Source organism: Protopterus annectens, chromosome 4.part1 (assembly GCF_019279795.1).
Source record: "Protopterus annectens isolate FY-2018-M chromosome 4.part1, PAN1.0, whole genome shotgun sequence".
NCBI classification, from domain to species: Eukaryota; Metazoa; Chordata; order Ceratodontiformes; family Protopteridae; genus Protopterus; species Protopterus annectens.
Window position 1 is genome coordinate 99,956,554 of NC_056734.1, and position 20,197 is coordinate 99,976,750.

At 42.8% G+C, this 20,197-nt stretch overlaps 1 protein-coding gene across 1 annotated transcript in view; it reads right to left on the reverse strand.

The window, feature by feature from the left end:
* SLC25A36 (solute carrier family 25 member 36) overlaps positions 1-20,197 on the reverse strand; it is a 950,543-nt gene that overhangs the window by 843,039 nt on the left and 87,307 nt on the right. The gene's annotated exons all lie outside the window — the stretch shown is intronic.

The window sequence follows — 20,197 nt, forward strand, 5'->3', positions numbered from 1 at the left end:
CAACTAACATGGAACGTTATGGTAGGTACATAACTTCTTAATGTTAAGTTGTCAATCTCGCCTTCATTCTTGCTTGATGGGACCGCGTCCCTAGCACCTCTATCCTGGGTGGCTCAATGGAACAAACTCTTGAGGACTGTAGAGCCAAAACTGGCTCTGTCCCTGGAGGCCAAGTCCAATTTGTAATGGGAAACAAAAGTGTGAGGAGTAGCCCAAGTGGCGCTGCACAAATAGTGTCCAAAGGAAGTCTAGCTTGAAAAGCTGTAGAAGTAGCTAAGCTCCTAGTTGAATGTGCTTTAGGTTTTGAGCACAGCTGTTTTCCCCTGAGCGTATAAATTTCAGAGATGACCGAAGAAAGCCATCTGGACAAAGTCACTTTAGAAACAGGAAGGCCATTTTATTATCCGCATAGGAAACAAAAAGTTGATCAGATTTTCTAAATTTTTTGTTCTGTCCAAATAATATCTAAGTTGACGATGGACATCAAGATAATGTAGCTTTTGTTCAGCTCTATCTGAATAGTTAGGAAAAATACCGGAGATCAATGGATTGATTCAAATTGTTCTTTGAAGCGACCTTAGGTAAAAAGGTTGGGTTAGTTCTCAAAGATACTCTGTCTTTGTGAAAACCAAATAGGGGGTCGAACCGAAGAGCATGAAGTTCAGACACCCTCCTGGCAGATGTAATAGCCACTAGAAATAACTTTTTCCAAGAAAGATATTTTAGGGAACAAGAAACAGCTGGCTCGAAACGGGCAAGAATCAAGGATGTCAGCACTAAATTTAGATCCCACCGAGGAGGAGGATTCCTGATTGGAGGTTTTAGTAGGAAAATTCCTTTCAAGAAGGCCCTGCAGAGCCTATGGGACATAATATTATGATCTGCTATCCCGACATGAAAATTGGAAATAGCAGCCAATTGAACTCTGACTGTGGAAGAAGAGGAGCCTGCATGAAAAATCTCTGCTAAGAAGTCCAGAACTGCCTGAACAGGGGCAGTAAAAGGATCAATATTTTGGGCCTTAGCCCAATAAGAGAAACGTTTCCATTTGCTTGTGTAAATCCTCCTGGTAGAGGATTTTAGTGAAGCTACTATGATGTCTCTAACTGGGTTAGAGATCAAAGGAAGCCTGGCTAAGGAAGGAAGTGGAGCAACCATGCTGTGAGGTTGAGAGAAGGGATTGACCGGTGCAGCTGACCGGATTGGTGAATCAGAAGATCTGGCACTGGGTCCAGATGCCACGGCTGCACCAAAAGGTGATGATGGAGGAACGGGAACCAAACTTGTCGAGGCCAGTAAGGGGCAATGAGAATCAATTTGGCTCTCAAAGCGGTAGCTTTCTGGATCACCTGAGGGATCAGAGGAAATGGAGGAAGGCATAAAGAAGTCCCTGGGGCCAATCCTGGGTCAGAGCGTCTCTGGGGATGGCCTGATAGAGGGAAGAGGCTGAAGAAGTCTGGACATTTGCTGTTTTGGGGAGTAGCAAAAAGATCGCAACATGGACGACCCCATTCCAGAAAAATCTCTTCCGCTACAGATTGCTTGAGAGACCACTCGTGAGGCATGAGGATAGCTCTGCTCAATCTGTCCGCTATAATGTTGGTTTTCCCAGGGATATGCGTTGCTACCAGAAACCGATGAGAGGAGATCGCCCATTGCCAAAGTCTGAGCGCTTCGACACAAGGGGTAGGACTTGGTTCCGCCCTGTTTGTTGATATACCAAACTACAGACATGTTGTCTGTGTGGACTGCAATTGTCCCTACGGGAAGAAAGTCGTTGAGGGCTTGCAACGTTAAAAGCACTGCTCTCATCTCCAGGACATTTATGTGCAGATGGTACTCGAACGGTTGCCACGTCCCATGAACCATCCTGCCCTGATAATGACCCCCCCCACCCGATCAGGGAGGCATCCGTGGTGACAGTGGCTATCGGGACGGAGGTACAAAGCACCTGCCTTGGTGAACCTGAGACGATGTGATCCACCAAGCAAGATGCTCTTTGCATGTCTGTGTCACCAGAATCTGGTGACGCATTGGAAGTTGCTGGTATGACCACTGTGTGAACAGCATCCACTGAAGAAGGCATGTAGAATCGAGCCAGGGAAGAAGAGTAATGGCCGCAGCCATGAGACCTAATACCTTTAGAACCATTCTGGCCTGTATTTTCTTGCTGGCCAGAATGATCCTGACATGAGTCTGAATGTCTGAAACTCTTTGTTCTGTAAGGGTAGCTGACATCGAACAGTGTTTAAGTTTGCGCCTATGAAGGTAATAGACTGGCAGGGCGATAAGGATGACTTTTCAAGTTGATCGAGATGCCCAAATGAGAACAAAGGTCTATTGTGTAATCCCTGGCTTGTATAAGCTGATGCCTGGTGGTGGCTGACAGGAGCCAGTCGTCGAGATACGGAAACACCTGGAATCCTTGACGTCTCAGGTGAGCCGTGACCACTGCCATGCATTTGGTGAACACTCTGGGGCTGTAGTGAGACCAAAGGGCAGGGCTCTGAACTGAAATGACTGGACCCCAGCCGAAGCGGAGAAATCTCCTGGAGGGTCTGTGACTTTTGATGAGCTAGAGTGCATCCTGAAGATCTATTGAGCACATCCAGTTGCCCTTCCGTAAGAAGGGCAGAAATGACTGAAGAGTGACCATTCGAATCTTGTCTTCCTGACAGACTTGTTGAGTCTGCTGAGATCCAATATTGGTCTCCAGTCTCCGTCTTTTGGGGACCAAAAGAACCTTGAGTAGATTCCGGCTCTGAATGGTCTATTGTAACTGGCTGAATGGCTCTTTTGCAGTAGTTTTGCGATTTCTGACTCTGCAATCTCCCTTAGACCGGGTGGTACATCTGGAAGGGAACTTGAGGGAAGGGACTTTCCTCGAAAGGAATTATGTAACCCTTGGATATGATCGACTGTACCCATCTGTCTTGAGTGAGGGAATGCCAGGCTTCTGGGTACAGTGATAATCTTCCCCGACTGCCTCCAAGGAGGGACAGCCGGGCAACACCTCAGGGATGCTGAAAGGGCTTGTCAGAGAGAGGCTCCCTGTTTCCCTGGTTCTTGGACCCTCTGCCTCTAGAGCGGAGTCTGTTATTGTTACCCCTCTGCCTCTAGGGGTAAACTGACCACGTGAATCCGGCGTGACTCCTTGGGATTTACGGAACCACATCTTCCCACCCTTCTGTCCTTTGGGATAAGGCCTAGAAGGGGTGGAAAACGGACTCCAACAGCAGAAAGAGTCTTGCCGTCCTGCTCGCACCTGGTCAAGGTTTCCTTCACCTGAGGGCCAAACAAAGCTGACCCATCAAAGGGAGAATTTGTGAAGGACGCCTTAAAGGGATCCGTGAAAATCACATAGCCGCATCCAGGCTTGGCGTCTAAGAGCCACACCTGTGCCTGCGGCTCTACTCACACCATCCGCAGCATAAGATATTAGCCGATGGAGGAGTTTGCAATGGAATTGAGGGTTCCTAGCTGAGAAGCAATTTTTCTTGAGCCCCTGCAGCTGTAGGATCCTGAACTACTTCTCCCAGCTCCTTCAGGATATCCCTCTGGAGTCTGGTGAAGTGACATAGGTAATTCAGCGAGCATAGCAAAGGTCGCTGAGGAAAACATCCGCTTACATTACCTATCCATGGTCCTAGAGTCCTTATTAGGAGGATGGACGGGCACGGTAGGATCTGCAGGTTCCTTTTGGTGGCCGCAGCCACCACCATGGCATCAGCGGGACACCCTTAGTAAGGAATTGTTTGTCACCGGGGCAGTGATAAATTTTGAAGGCGTCCTAGGGACTGGCTCTACAGAGTCAGGAGCTGCCCACGCCGTGCAATCACCTGCATAAGGGGGTCGAAAGGCGGAGACACCCAGGAGGTGGAGGGCCGAGATCCAAACGCCTCTAGGTATACTGACTCATCCTCAGAGGGATTGTTGGTGGGCCAGTTTCCCCTCTGTTTCAGAAGTTCTAGGATGTCTGAGAAGGAGACATCCTCAGAGGGGATCTAGGGATCCCTCTGACTCATCAAAGTCAGTATCGAAGTGACAGACTCGGGGAGTCTACATGCTTCCTCTTACAAGTCCTCTTCCTAGGAGGATCTCCAAACATCAGGAGAATCCTCGGAGGAGGAAATTCCCAATGGGGAAACCTGAGGCGGAGGATCTCTGGGTCCTGTAGCAAGAGAAGTGGCAGAGATGTCAACAGGTACTATAGAGGGAGGAGCTACGGGAACAGACTGCTGACTGATACCAGTGGCCAGTACACTCTTCATCACCTGGGTGGTTCCCCTCCCAGGCCGGTCCGAGAGTACCCGCTCCGAAGAGCTAGGAACTCCAGGGACCACCGAAAGGAAGTCTCCGAGGCAGATGTCGGAGCCGAGCTCACCAAGGCCGAGGCTCCAAGGGGAAGAGCGGGTTCGGACAAGGGTCCGATGCCACTCACCCCCTCGGAGGAGACCATGGAAGCCCGACCACCGAATCCCTCTAAGGAAGGTCTCGAAGAGGAGATAAGAGTAGAGGCTGAAGGAACAGAAGGGGGTATCCGTCCTCCAGCCGTAGCAGTAACCATTCCCGAAGACTCCAACTCCAAGCTCTGGGGTAGAGTTGAAGGAGGAACTGTAACGGGGTGTGGACCAACAGTCGCCTGTTGAGACGGACTGTGTAACATTTGGGCCAGTACCTGTGACTTGAGTAATCTACTGACCACTCTAAGTCATGATCTGACAACCTGGATGACCTTGAAGATCGGCTCCGATGGCTCCGTTCCGATAGAAGAGGTGAAGCCGGACCCGAAAGTATCGGCTCCAAGGAAGGAGACCCCGACCTCTTCCTGGAATGACCCATCGGAGCCGATACTATAGATCCTGTCGGAGCCGACTTCTCGGAGCCGACAGGAAGCTCGATGTATCGGCTCCAGCCGAGCCGATACAGCCACCAAAGTAACGGTGTCGGAGCCGATCGGAGCCGACACCGATGCCTGTGCCACATGGGTGTTGGAACCGATCGGAGCCGACATCGAAGTGGTCAATACAGATCGGCACCGATAGCCATCGGTGCAAGGCTTTCAAGCCAGAATCGGCTCCAGCGGGATCTCGACTCAGCAGTCGGAGCCGGGGCCGCGGGCTTAGCTACAGAAGCCTGGGCCTTGGGAGGTTTTGCTGGTTTTGGTGGTGCCGTCTCAGCCGGAGAGCCCTCCGGCTTAAAGGCCCCTAAGAATCAGCTTATTTCTCTCCTGCAGGACTCTCTGGCTGAAGGAGTGACAAATAGCACAGGAGTCCTGCAGGTGAAGAGGGCCCAGACAATACAGGCAAGAAGTGTGACCGTCTGTCAGAGACATCTTCTGACAGCACGAGTCACACTTCTTAAAACCTGAGACCCTCTCCTTTGACATGGTGCTGAAAAAACACACACACACACACACACACACACCAGTCAAAATTAACTTAAATAAAATACCAAAAGGTATTCTATAAAACCAACACACACACCCTAACAGGGGGGGGATGGGATAGGGAAAAGATTGACTAACAAAAAATTAAAGGAGACAGGGAATTTCTGTCAGAAAAGGTACAAAATAAACTTAAAGCTATCAATAAAAGGTTTTTTTTACTAAAAGGGGCTTAAATCTCACAAAAGTGAACAACTTACCAGGAGCTGGTAAAAAGAAGACCTCCTAAGCGGCAAACGAGATCTGGGTACTTACCGCCTTGCATCATGGGATATGGGGCTGCCTCGAGCTGGTAAAAGTGACTCTCGAGCTTAGCAAGTGCCGAGTCGGAGCCGAGGGATCGGCTCCGAACCCATCAAGCAAAAATGAAGGCGAGATTGACAACTTAACATTATATATTTAGTTATCTATAGAAAAAGAAATACAAGGAAATAGCTTAATAAGGAAAATTTTTAAAGACTTCGCTGAGAGCAATGGCTGATGCATCTTGCTGACAAAGCAGCAAACGAGATCTGAGTTAATGGATATATGGGCACTGTGTGCAGAGTCTTAGCTTGAGAGTTTTTTGGCTGGCGCGAGCCGTACAATGGTCGTGCCGTTTCGAGGATCAGAATTGAGTCCCATTCATCAAGAATGAAAGATGATTGATAATAACAGATCGAATGTCAAAATAAATAAATAAAAATAAAATAAGGGTTTGGCCTAAACCTGCACCAGGTACTGGAACAGCCTCAGAGGATGTGTCGAACCCCTTTTCCATAGTGGCATGCAAAGCTACACCAGAGGGAGACAGAGAAAAAGGTAAGTGGTCTGCAGGCCGAGTAGTGGCCAGATAGAATCTCTGCTTTGCCAGGGATGGTCTGCACCTCTCCTCTCTAGGCATTCGAACATTAGCTAAAACAATGTCCTCCCCCATACTGCCTCAGTTTGGTACGGTAAAAGTACTTTTGACATAGCATATCATAAGAAAATCTAAAGGTGTTATTGCTCAATGCTAGGAGTATAAACAAAAACTCCACTCCTTACAAGCTCTCCACACCCTAGAGGATGCCGACATCTGTGCAGTCACAGAGACATTCGTTTAAAGCTGCAGAGAGCACACTAGCAGTGCAAGGTTTTATTGTCTTCCAAACACATAGACCAGCTACTAAGCAGACAGGGACTAAAGGTGGAGGTGCTTTGATTTACATCAAAAATAAATAAACCTTAAGACTGGTCAAACAGGGCAATACACTTGAGCTTCTCCGTGTTCAAATTAACACAAGCAAAATCCCATACTACTTCCTTGCAAGCTACAGGTCCCACTCTATGACCTAGAAAACCCGTAACAAGTATTTAAACTTATTGGAAACATTCACCATCCAACACAACACCGTACTCAGGGGTGAATTACCCCACTACTAAATGGGAATCATATACAACCCAACATTACAGGCACAGAAATTCATGGATTTTGTGAATACAAACTACCTGGACCAAACTGTCAATATGCCAATCAGGGGTGCAAACACACTGGATCTCATCCACACCAATACAGGAGAGTGCTGCATACCCCCTAGTGTAATGTCTTCTCAGGTAAGGTCACACCACAGAACAGTCTCCTCTGAAGTAAAACTAAAACCTGGAACCCCAGCTAACCTGGAAAATTTAGAAACTACTCTAAGGCTAACTTCCTACTATTAAGCGATAACCTGGCATAATTTCAAGCCCCCATGAACCCTGGAAACATTGCTGCCTACAAGGAACTGTTCACAGAAACCCTATACAAGCAGGTTAATAGCTGCACAGAGGCAGCAGTATCCAGCATGAAGAAATACATAACTAACTCAAAAAAAAAAAAACAAGATACCCTGGTAGAATCACATCATCAAATAGCTGTACAACAAAAGAAAGAAAATCATGGCAAAACTTAGGGGGTGTAGCAGCCAGCAAGATAAAGGCACTCTCTTCAAATTAAACTTGAGGATAAATAAAGTATACTAATGCCAAACTTGAGACAAATGTGTCCTCCCAGGCCAAAGACAACCACAAGGCATTATTTAGCTACAACTGCAACCTCAAAGGTAAAACACAATTGTGTTGGAGAACTCATAGTTAATGTAACCACCTATACTGAGCCAGAGGATATAGCAGACCTATTGGCTGACAAATTCAGCTCCAACTTTACCCCTCTCACCCCTCAACTTTCCCTCAGGAAATAATATAACTCCCCCTACTATCACTAAGGAACAGGTCCATAATGCTCTCTTCAAAGGCCAAGAACACTGCATCAATGGGCCCAGACATATCCTAGGATGCCTTCTAAACAGCATGATGGGGCCAAGAACACTGCATCAATGAGCCCAGACAGTATCCTAGAGTGCCTTCTAAACAGCATGAAGCATGACCTATCAGGCCCGCTGCAATTGCTACTTAACTGTAGCCTCCAAACAGGCTTTATGCCTCACAAATGGAGAATAGCAACAGTCATCCCTCTGCACAAAGGGTGGGCCATCTACAGACTCATAAGTCTCTCTAGTCTCATATGCAAAACTATGGAAAGAACTATGGAAATTTTCAATAATGACATAGTAAACCCGACACTGGACTCAACCAAATTTGGCTTTGTCAAGGGCAGGTCATGCCTACTCGACCTGGTGGACTTATTTGAGAAAGTCACCAAAGCAATGGATGAGGGAAAATGTTTCACACTGCCTACCTTGACCTGACCAGTGCATTTGACATAATATCCCACTCAGGCATTGTTGACAAACTCAAGGGGTTAAGTATAAACTCTTATGTCACCCAGTGGATACCTAGCTGGCTCAGACAGGACCCAGAATGTCAGAACTAGGGATTCCACCTCTACAAAGAAGCCAGTCAAATCAGTCCTACATCCTCTACATTTTGGCATTTACTTCCCTGAAGTCAAGGCTAATGTGAAGGGCTTCACGCTGATAGCAAAGTACGAGCAGTCGCAGAACCCCCATCAACACAAATGTTCGCAAGGAAGGACCGACACAGACAAAAAACTGGAGTCAGAGCCATGAACTAAAACTAAATGCCAAGCAATGCAGAACAGTATCCTTCGGGAAGTCATTCACCCCTGTTAACTATCATATTGAGACTACATCCCTAAGAGCTGACCCAGTAATCAGGGACTTGGAGACACACATAGACAGTAACCTAACCTTTGACCATTATGTGTCTACAGTAGTGAGGTTATCATTCTATGTTGTGCAACTTCTAAACAAAGGAATGGCATCTAGGTCCAAGAAGATCATTAATTCTCTGCATTTAGCATTCATCAAACCCATCACCGGAGTACAATGCCCCCTTTGGTATGTACCTAACCATGCACATCCAACAACCGAATGTCCACAGAGGTTACTCACTAAAAGAATACAGGGCACAAGTAACATGTCCTATGCAGACCGCCTCAAAGTCATATCCTTGTATTCTGTCTCCTTCAGGCTGCTGAGGGAAGATCTATGCTTGGTATACATGGCATCATTAGACCTCACTTGACAGACCTCCTGCATATCCGCAAAACAAGCAGCACCACAATTAACTATTCTAAAGACTTAAAATCTTGCCTGTGATACAAACAGGACTTGCTGGAGAGACAGGTAAATATCCCAGAGAATACTCCTTCGCTGGAAAAGGCTCCCCATCCATGTGAAGCAGACTTCTTCCCTAAAACAATTAAACTGCAGCATGGACAACTGGATGGGGAACAAGAAATTCAAACTGGTTTGACACCTATGTCTCTAATGGACACAGGCAGTTTATAAATAATTCTTCTCCCGGGCCCATGCTTGTAAATGTTTGATCTCCCAAGTCCCTGTTTACACCTATAGAGGGTTTCAGAACTTGTCAGAGATTTGGGATGCATGGCTTGACTTAAAAAGGCACTTGTGGTCATTAGTCTAGTAAATATCTATAAACCTACCCCATTGGGGAAGGAAAACAATTGAAAATCCCAATGCAGAAAACATGAAATTCCTTCTTGACCCCAATGCTATCACCCATAAGGTTAACAGGTATCCTGCCTAATGTCTGATCTTATCCTGATGTAACTCATTAATTAATGATCCTACTTTTACAAGAGGTAGGTAACAGGCATCCAATGAATTTGGTGATGGAAAAGGCTGAGTTCCTCCAGCACCAGCCTTTTACCATCTTTCACCAGAAACTCTCACACCCTTGACCATCCTACCCTATCCTGGCTATACATCTAGTCTTACCTCTACCCCTCCACACATCTTTTTCACACCTGCTGTCCAGACGGAGTTGACCCCGCCATGAATAATGGCAACTAACTGAGACCAGCTCATAAGAAGCTTTTTTTTTTTCAACAAAAACAACCTGAGCAATAGCTATTTCTTTTTCTTTTCAGTATGTACAAAGAGTGACATGAGGTGAAGGGACATAAACTTGGCTCTCTCAAGTGGCTTGAGGAACTTGAACTTCAGCATCTGACTATCACAGCTAGGCCCAGAAATACCAAAAGCATGTCCCTTAAAAAAGTCAGAAGATTCCAGAAGTTTCAATTTTTTGTTCTGAAGATGACCCTGTGACGACAGAAGGTACTGCCAGCACAGCTAGCTGGAATTTTGGAAATAATTACATGTCATTTGGGAATATCAAACTAATTTATACAAGATGCTTGTGTTACAAACGTATTAGAACTGTACGTCATGTGTATATCAAACTGATTTGTACAGACATTTGTTTTGAAAGGGTATTTGTAAAGTGCTTGTGTTTGAAATGTATCCACAGTATGCCTTACTGGAGAGAACAGAAATGTGCATGCACTATAGTAACTGTTTAAATGTATATGTTTTAACAGAGAAAAGTGGCAAACAGGAGGTTAACCTCAGTCCAGCAAACTTTAAAATACATCTGAAATTAAATCACTTTATATGTTGGGCCATAAAGATGCTATCTCACAGGTTTCAATGCAGCCAGAGATACAAAGTCTGTACTAGGAAGCTTTCTGTACTGTCTTTGGTGTGAACTAATTACTACTCTGGAAGCATGGAGGTATGAAATTGTTTGACTTCCAGCACCTGCCACAGATCTGAGCAAAAGCCCTTGTGTGTCTATTTTTACAGGTAGGTACTAAATCCTGCCGGCTTCCAGCAATGGGGGTTTTGCTTTTGCATGGGAACTAGAAGTCAGATGACCAGAAATGATGTCAATCCGCAAGCTATCCCACAGGTAATGTTTTACATATTATTTTAAGAAGTCTCTTAGTGAGACTGAGCATTCTGTAGTGAGCATGACAGCAAGAAGGACCATTCACCACATCATCTGCCTTGCTCTATTAAGTAAGCAGGGAATAGTATAATTTCCTTAGATTGAGTCAGGAATATAGTGAAGCTTAGTTTAGATACTGTTTTTCTTTATTTATCGGAGTCTGTCCTACAATGTTATTTTAAATATTTTCTGCGATTTCGAACTCTGATGTCACGGTAAATTGATATTTAATATTGTCTTGTTCTTCTATTATGAATTATTAAATATATTTAAACCTTTCATTGTGGCTGATCTTTGCAGAGATATTTAAGTTTTGAGAGTATTTGCATATTTATTTGATGACACTGCGTGGGCCACTCCCAATAGCCTTGCTCTTGGTCAAGCTACCATTTGTATCAATAGTAATTTCACATAGTAAAATTGGTCACCCTTTGTTAAGGGCCTTAAAGTAGCTGGCGAGGGGTTCTGGTGGCAGTGATAACTACTTTATAGGCTGGTCAAGAGGGGGCATAGCTAGTAAACCTGTGCCAGCCTTTCCCATGTGTGTGCGTGTGTGTGTGCAAATCAAAGTGTGCGTGTGTGTGTGCAAATCAAATCTCAGAGAGTGTGTGTGTGTCAGCTACTTGGTCAGGGACACAAAGCACTGGTTGGACAGAGACAGTGTTGGAGGACTTGGCTTGGAACCCTGGCTGAGGTCTCAACTCTATAGCTGAGCCAGTGGGGAGTCTTACTGGGGATCTGGAGAAAGAGAGGAACCAGCCCTAGACTGTGTTCACAGTGTGCTCTTAAGGAAAATTGTGCTTGGTTGTAATTCATGCAGAGAGCTGCATCTGGAAATACTGGGTCTGTACCCGTTACTCTCTCAGTGAATGTTCCCCACAGGTTCCCACTGGTGAGGATTGAGGCTCCTTGATTACCAGCCCAGAAGTGGAGGGTCATCACATATTGGTTGATAGTGGTGGGGTATCCATATCACAGACCCAATGTGTTTTTTTCCTCAATGCATACTTACCTTTTTACTTGAAAGAGCATGAGTTCTTGAAAAGACAAAGAAAAAGCAGAAAAGTCTAACAAGTTATTATGCTCAATATACGCCTTTAGGTTTTTTGTTCTTCTTTCTCATGGTTTCTTATTAAATGTAGCACAGAAACGACAGAATGTTCTCAGCATTAATTCCTTAAACAGGACAAACACTGTAAATGGCATTCTTTCAGCTACAACTATCACAACAGCTCTTGCTGTCGACTTTTTCAGAGGACATCATTTATGCTAAACTGAACAAACTGTCACATTTAAAAGATAAAAACAGTGAGCAGTGCAGTGAAACAACCCTGGCCAGAAATGACTGAAACTGACCATAGTTATACAAAACAAGGGTCATGTTCAGACAAAAAGGACTGAAAAAGGCACATGGCTCTATGTTATAGCAGAACTGTCAACTCACACCTATGACAACAGACTGTAACTAACTGAACTAAGAATGTCTGACTGCAAGACTGACCTCCATCTATTTCTAAATGTCAAATCATGTGCGTAACTCTTACATCAATCATTATTGAAGCATATTTATATATAAAATACAGCTAGACATACTCAGTAAAGGCTGTACTGTCTACAATCTGAAAAATTCATTATGACGCGTTAGTCCTAAATACCTATATTTTGTACAAGACTGTAAACTAGCATTCTGACCTTCCTAGATCACCCCCCCCCCCCCCAAAAAAAAGGCTTCCATAATCAATTGGATTTATATTTAAAAAATAAACTGAATAAGTAAGCAGAAAAAGCAGATTCCGGGTACTACTATACACTATGGGTTTTTCAGTTGGACATACTCCTTTGCTTTATGCAACACTAGAAATTACTGAAACAAATCCAAAGTTATCAGCGGTGCTCCACCTTCTCCAACCGGGAGTGGAAATTAGAGCCAAATTCTTATACAACAGCAGTGTTTGTATATATGTAATCTGAAACCAAGGACTTAAAATGACTGCTGTCGTGGAAACCGTGTGTCTAGCAGATAAAATTACTAGACAATGACCCAGACCGACATGCCAGATACTAGACAGAGAAAGCTGAGTCACATAAACTAGTTCAAGAGTATGTGTAGTTCTGCCTCTACTGTGCAAGTTTCCACTGGGACTTTAAACATTTATCAGTTGGAAAGTATTTCTCATATAAGCAAGATGTAAAAACGGGCATTTAGTGTAAACAGTCATTCACAGAAAAGAAACAAAGACCAAGCTGCAAAGTGTCAAAGATGTGAAGCCATTCTGATAAACAGTTTTACTGGTCTATGGAGGTAGACATGTAAAGCTAAGGTATCTGGCCTATCTTCCAAAAAGAGGAAGAGACTGCACCATCTCCTAGTTCAGGACTGAAGATGTTTACTTGCAGGTCAGAATTCATCATCAGACTGCGTGTTTTTTGTATGGTGCATTATCAGAGTGGAAGTCCTTATCCTTCTTGCAAGAATGTATGCTTTCTTTCATTTATTCAGGTGAAGAAAGTATTAAATCTACTTCTGGAAACAAGTTTCTTTCTGGAAACCGGTGCATACTGCATTACGTTCTACAAATCAGAGACGTGATTCAGCTGCAGAAACACACATCCAGGTTGGCTATTACCTTCAAGTAACATATTAAGACTCCAGTGATATTGTCTTGCCTTCATGCAACTACATTATGATAAAACTGGGTTTTTGTAACCACTTACCCCAAAAACTATATTCATCTTAATGACATATTTCTTTTTATACATCTTGAAATAGTTTTGCTATACTCCTGATTATTGATACTGTATAACATTGTATTACTTACTATTTAATGCCTTGTAATATTCCTGTAACACTGCTGTTGAATGCTAATTTAGAACGAAAATTGTATAATATGTTTGAGCTTTTCTCCATGGGCCTCCACTGAAAAAGGGCTCTTCAGCTCAGTCGGACAATCCCGTTCAACAAATGTAAAATAAATAAATAAATAAAATATGATATTGGCTTGAAGAAACATAATGAATGGTTTGACTAGACTACGACCACTCCCCCATACAAACAAACATTTCTGTAAATAGCCTTCAGTACACATTTTGTGTATGTAGCTTTCAGACCTGTACTTTCCCAAACGGAGGGGCTTCTCTTAAATTCCAGACACTCTGTTTTGATGTCCTGAGATCAATAAGGAAATCTAATATGAAAATATCCAATAGCAACTGCTTCAGTCATTGGTTCTTCTGGCTAAGTTATTAGTGTCTAACTAGACCCACATTACTCAAGGGCAATCTCTGTTGCTTTTTCTGAAGCTGCTCTTTAAGGGCATGCACACATTACCAAATGTCCACATGGTACGGACACATCCACTACAACAGCCAATCTTTCATGTGCATTCTAAAAGGATCTCTTAATATTTTCTCTTCAGGTTCTCTGGCTGGCTTTGTTTTTTTGTCCGGGTTAAGAATAAATCTCTAATTTAGCTCTTCCTATCACTTTATTCTACTTCACTTCTACTTTTCTCTATCTGCTGCTATAAAATGTTCATAACGTGAGAACCAAAGTTCCATTTGTTTTAACTGTTTACAGGAGGACTGGAAAGACAAAGGTAAAACACAAGTTGGAAACAAGGTGCCAATACTACCGGCAGTTCTCTTCAGACCTCTGCACAGTTTTATGCAGAAGGGTTAACAGCCATATGAGGTTTGCTTACCCACAGACATTTTGAGAAATGTGAAAGAAAACACTGCTTATATACCTTTTGTCATTTAAGGCTGTTTTTTTGGATTTCTTTGATTTTTACTTTAACAGGGAGAGAGCCTACAAAACTTCTACTGTTTTACAACTGCATTCCCTACACGGTTTCATATAGCAAATAAATGAAAAGGACATTTTCTGTTCCACAGCCAGGCTTTAAGTTAAGCTCTCCTGTACCCCTTTTAGTCAAACTTTCTCCATAAATGTGCTAACTCTGTTTCTTGGCTGGGCCATCATTCTGTTCTCCAATCCCTGAACAAGCAGCCTGTTTTTTTTTTTTGGTTTCAGCAAGAGAACAAGAAATTTATGACTCTGCACACATACCTAAGATTCTGTTTCCACTGCACATTATTCTTTAGCATCATGTATGGATGTACATTCACAGCTTCTGTTATGGTTCAATGCACCACAATCTACCTACCCACCCACGAGCTACCTTCTAATGGGTAGCCACATGATGCTCAGCTCATTAGCAACCAAATCCATGCACAAATAAAGGTTGGTAGTGTACATACACACAAAGGCAACTTATATACCAGAAAATGAAGTACTGCCTCCTATAAATATTGCCACCTACTAAAAAACATTATCTCTTCCAGGGATCTCAACAGCATAAGAAGATTTTCCAGAAAACTGCTCTTTAAACATACCATTTCTTACGTGTTGCAGCTTTACCTTCTGCAACTACTTATTTGCCCCTGTACATCAGTCAAAGCAACTAGCTTAAAATGAGCACTGACCCACATTTTTCAACAAGGGGCTATGCAAACTAACAGCAAAAGATAAAATACATAGCAATTTATGTACTAATTTCAAATCTTGTTTCTTCTTTGGCTTGTTTTGTGTAACTAGTCTTCAAGAAGTTTTGGTGCAGACATTGTACTATTTAATACTACTTACTTAATAATGCTCTTAAAAAAAACAGAAGATTGAATGAAGATGCTTCATTCTGCAGTCCAGGGCTACAGTACATCAGCCTCTTACCTGCCTAATATGTGGGATGCTGAGGAAGTTACTTAAACAGCTTTCTTAAAGTCTGAAACAGTCCATGTGGATCACTGCACTATTCTGGTTAACAAATACACAGTTTCAAGCACAAATAAAATAAAGATGTTGAGAAATGGGAAAAGTATTTGTGCTTTGCATTCAACTGTATTAATGGTGACCCAAGTATTTTAATGGTTTGTTCATGAAGGAAATAATACCGAAGTGCAAATTATCAAGCAGCCATTTCATGTGACATTCTCTTCAGAATGATCTAAGGCTAGACACTTCCCACTTCCTTTCATTATACACAACTTCATCTGCACGTGAATTAAAGAAAAGTTTCAAAAAGTTTAACCAGTATTTCCAGATTTGATGATAACATTGCTACCAAATGTTAAAACAACATTTTCTTTTATTTTCCTAAACCTTTGAACACAACCCCTGAACAGTACACACGAGCCAGTGAGACAAAGATGCAAAGAGCCCATTTTTAAAATCTTTTAACCAATAAGTCTACATTTCAAGAATCTTCTGGCTTAGGAAGAAACATAAAGTACAGTTTTGTACCTACCATAAATGTAGATGTCCGAACTGGATAGCATCTGCAGTCATAACAAGTGGGTTGTCCTGTCGACAGGCAGCCCTGCAGTTGGCCGGATTCCAAAGTCCGGGTCCGGCTTCGGCTGATGTCGCACTCCACCCGACGTCATCTCTGTTGGTCTTCGGGTATAAAAGCATCAACCGACGCCATTTTCCTCAGTGTTTCTTGCCCCAGATGCCAGTAGCCCTCTTGCAGGCTAAAATTTGGATAGATGCCAATGTTTCCAAATAGATAGAGGTAAACACAACAATAAGCATATATGTACATATATACAAACAAATACACCATAAAAGACTCCCCAACAGCTAGCTATTAGGAGGGTAAACACCCTAGGAGTACCACAGAGGGGAAGGAGGGAGGGTAATCCTGACTGCAGATGCTATCCAGTTCGGACATCTACATTTATGGTAGGTACAAAACTGTACTATGTCCTTCATGGATGCATCTGCAGTCATAACAAGTGGGTAGAATACCATAGCCAACTAGGGGAGGAGGATAAAAGTAGATTATGGTGTGTTTAGGATCCCTTGCAGTACGGCAGTGGCAAACCCTGCTCGGGATCTGGAATATAGAGGCAAATTATAATGCTTGGCAAATGTATGCACGGAGGTCTAAGTAGCCGCCTCAATAATGTCCTTGGTTGCCACTCCTCGTAAGAAGGCTGTGGTAGTGGCTGTTGCCCTTGTAGAATGAGGTCTTATGTTCTGTGGAATTGGTTTTCCATGGAAGGAGTAACAGTATATTATGCAATTTCCTATCCATTTGGAGATTGTCTGTTTGAAATAGCTTTTCCTTCCTTCCTGTTGCATAGGCTACAAAAAGTTGGTCAGTCTTTCTGCTATTTTTTGTTCTGTCCAAGTAGTAGCGTAGCTGTCTATGTACATCCAAGGTATGCAGTATTCTTTCCCCTCTGTTTTGTGGGTTGGGAAAGAAGGTAGGTAGGTGGATTGCCTGGTTTAAGGATACTCTGGATACCACCTTAGGCATAAATGTAGGATTAGTCCTCAAGGACACTCTATCTTGGTGGAAGATTAGGAAGGGTTGCACTGCCATTAAGGCCTGTAGTTCTGAAACCCTCCTTGCTGAAGTAATTGCCAGTAGGAAACCCCCCCCCCCCCCCCCCCCCCCCCCCCCCCCCCCCCTCCCCTTCCCCCCCCCCCCCCCCCCCCCCCCCCCCCCCACCCCCCCCCCCTCTCCCCCCCCCCCCCCCCCCCCCCCCCCCCCCCCCCCCCCCCCCCCCCCCACCCCCCCCCCCCCCCCCCCCCCCCCCCCCGCCCCCCCCCCCCCCCCCCCCCCCCCCCCCCCCCCCCCCCCCCCCCCCCCCCCCCCCCCCCCCCCCCCCCCCCCCCCCCCCCCCCCCCCCCCCCCCCCCCCCCCCCCCCCCCCCCCCCCCCCCCCCCCCCCCCCCCCCCCCCCCCCCCCCCCCCCCCCCCCCCCCCCCCCCCCCCCCCCCCCCCTTTTTTTTTTTTTTTTTTTTTTTTTTTTTTTTTTTTTTTTTTTTTTTTTTTTTTTTTTTTTTTTTTTTTTTTTTTTTTTTTTTTTTTTTTTTTTTTTTTTTTTTTTTTTTTTTTTTTTTTTTTTTTTTTTTTTTTTTTTTTTTTTTTTTTTTTTTTTTTTTTTTTTTTTTTTTTTTTTTTTTTTTTTTTTTTTTTTTTTTTTTTTTTTTTTTTTTTTTTTTTTTTTTTTTTTTTTTTTTTTTTTTTTTTTTTTTTTTTTTTTTTTTTTTTTTTTTTTTTTTTTTTTTTTTTTTTTTTTTTTTTTTTTTTTTTTTTTTTTTTTTTTTTTTTTTTTTTTTTTTTTTTTTTTTTTTTTTTTTTTTTTTTTTTTTTTTTTTTTTTTTTTTTTTTTTTTTTTTTTTTTTTTTTTTTTTTTTTTTTTTTTTTTTTTTTTTTTTTTTTTTTTTTTTTTTTTTTTTTTTTTTTTTTTTTTTTTTTTTTTTTTTTTTTTTTTTTTTTTTTTTTTTTTTTTTTTTTTTTTTTTTTTTTTTTTTTTTTTTTTTTTTTTTTTTTTTTTTTTTTTTTTTTTTTTTTTTTTTTTTTTTTTTTTTTTTTTTTTTTTTTTTAAAGTCTGAAACAGTCCATGTGGATCACTGCACTATTCTGGTTAACAAATACACAGTTTCAAGCACAAATAAAATAAAGATGTTGAGAAATGGGAAAAGTATTTGTGCTTTGCATTCAACTGTATTAATGGTGACCTAAGTATTTTAATGGTTTGTTCATGAAGGAAATAATACCGAAGTGCAAATTATCAAGCAGCCATTTCATGTCACATTCTCTTCAGAATGATCTAAGGCTAGACACTTCCAACTTCCTTTCATTATACACAACTTCATCTGCAGGTGAATTAAAGAAAAGTTTCAAAAAGTTTAACCAGTATTTCCAGATTTGATGATAACATTGCTACCAAATGTTAAAACAACATTTTATTTTATTTTCCTAAACCTTTGAACATAACCCCTGAACAGTACACACGAGCCAGGGAGACAAAGATGCAAAGAGCCCATTTTTAAAATCTTTTAACCAACAAGTCTACATTTCAAGAATCTTCTGGCTTAGGAAGAAACATAACTGCACTTTGATGCTGACAATGACACATGTGCCTGTCCCTTTGAGACTAGAGCAATTTACTAGGGTGGAACACTGCAATTAAGGCAAGTGTGACGCCCGTGCCCTGGCCCAGCAATCAAGGAGACTCAATCCTTACCACTAACACCAGTGAGGGGGGGTCTCATATAGGAGGAAAGGATAACAAATACACACAGTAAAGTGCAATTTCCCTTAACAGCACACAGAGATCACAGTCAGTCTGGGGCTGGTCGCTCCCTTGCTCTCCAGGTCCCCAATAAGACTCCCCACTGGCACAGCTACAGGGTCCAGAACTCAGCCTAGTAGGCAATCTAAAACCTCCAGCACCCTCTCTGTCCAACCAGTGCTTCGTGTCCCTGCCCAAGTAGCTGACACACACACACTTTGAGAAGAGTTTATACAACCACACAGACACTACTGGAGAAGGCTGGCACAGGTTCTCCAGCCGTGCCCCTCTTTCCCCAGACTATACAGTACTATCAGCTGCCACCACCCACTAATACTTATCAGCTACTCAAAGGCCCTTAAAAGGGTGTCCAATTATTACTGTGCAATATTATTATCCAATTGGTAGTACAGCCCAGGGTTAAATCTATTGGAGTAGCTTTGTACAATTTTACCAAAGGCATGCAAGTACTCTAAAGAGCTTAAATTATCTCTACAAAAACAGCCACAGTTGAAAGGGTTTAAAAATATTTAATAACAAATAGTCAAAACACAAGACAATACTTTTTACTACACAGTGCTAGTCAAGAGTTCAGAGATCACAGAGAAAATAATTCAGTAGTACAGTTATGACATCACAGAAAAACACAGTCTAATCTTTTTAATTTCTAGCTATAAACACAAGTCTAAGATAAACTTATATGTAGAGCAAGACAGTGTGAATGAGTTGGATCGTCAAGACAAAAATGCGTAATGCTTTCCGATTCTCTCTGTTTTTAAAATCACATTCCTGGTTCACAATTACATCATTCTTCACACTTCCCTGGGTTCCCGAGCAAACAGAAACTACATTTACATTCTTCACCTCTGGGCAGAAACCCGATCAATAAAGGACATTTATGCATGCAAATTCTGGCCATTAACTCTGGCCCTAAAACAATAGGCAGGATGCCTCACTCTAGACTTACTGGCTCCGAGTTTTAACATCAAAGGGTCACAGCCTGCTTTACTTGGTCAGTAGAGTGCATTGTTGTTACATTTTTTCCAGTTCTACATGTAACACAGTTTTTACCATTTAAGACACAAGCCTGTGGTTTACATTAATATTTATAGATGACAGATAACAGAATTATCTCCAAAATTCTATCTGGCTATGATGGCAGCCTTCCCCTATCTTCACCCAATCTTCACATATCCCCCCAGAGAACTCAAGCTAGTTTTTCAAGTGACCCTTGAGAAATGCTGCTTGAGGGAGTGAGGTCTATCTGACTATACCTTACCTCGTTCCCTCTTTAGAGAGCTCATCTGCATTGGCATTGCTAATCCTACTGCGGTGCTACATGGACATATCATATGCTTGCAACCCCAGGCTCCATCTAGCAACTTGGCATTTTGCTGGCTGGCTCTGTTCAACCACGTTAGGG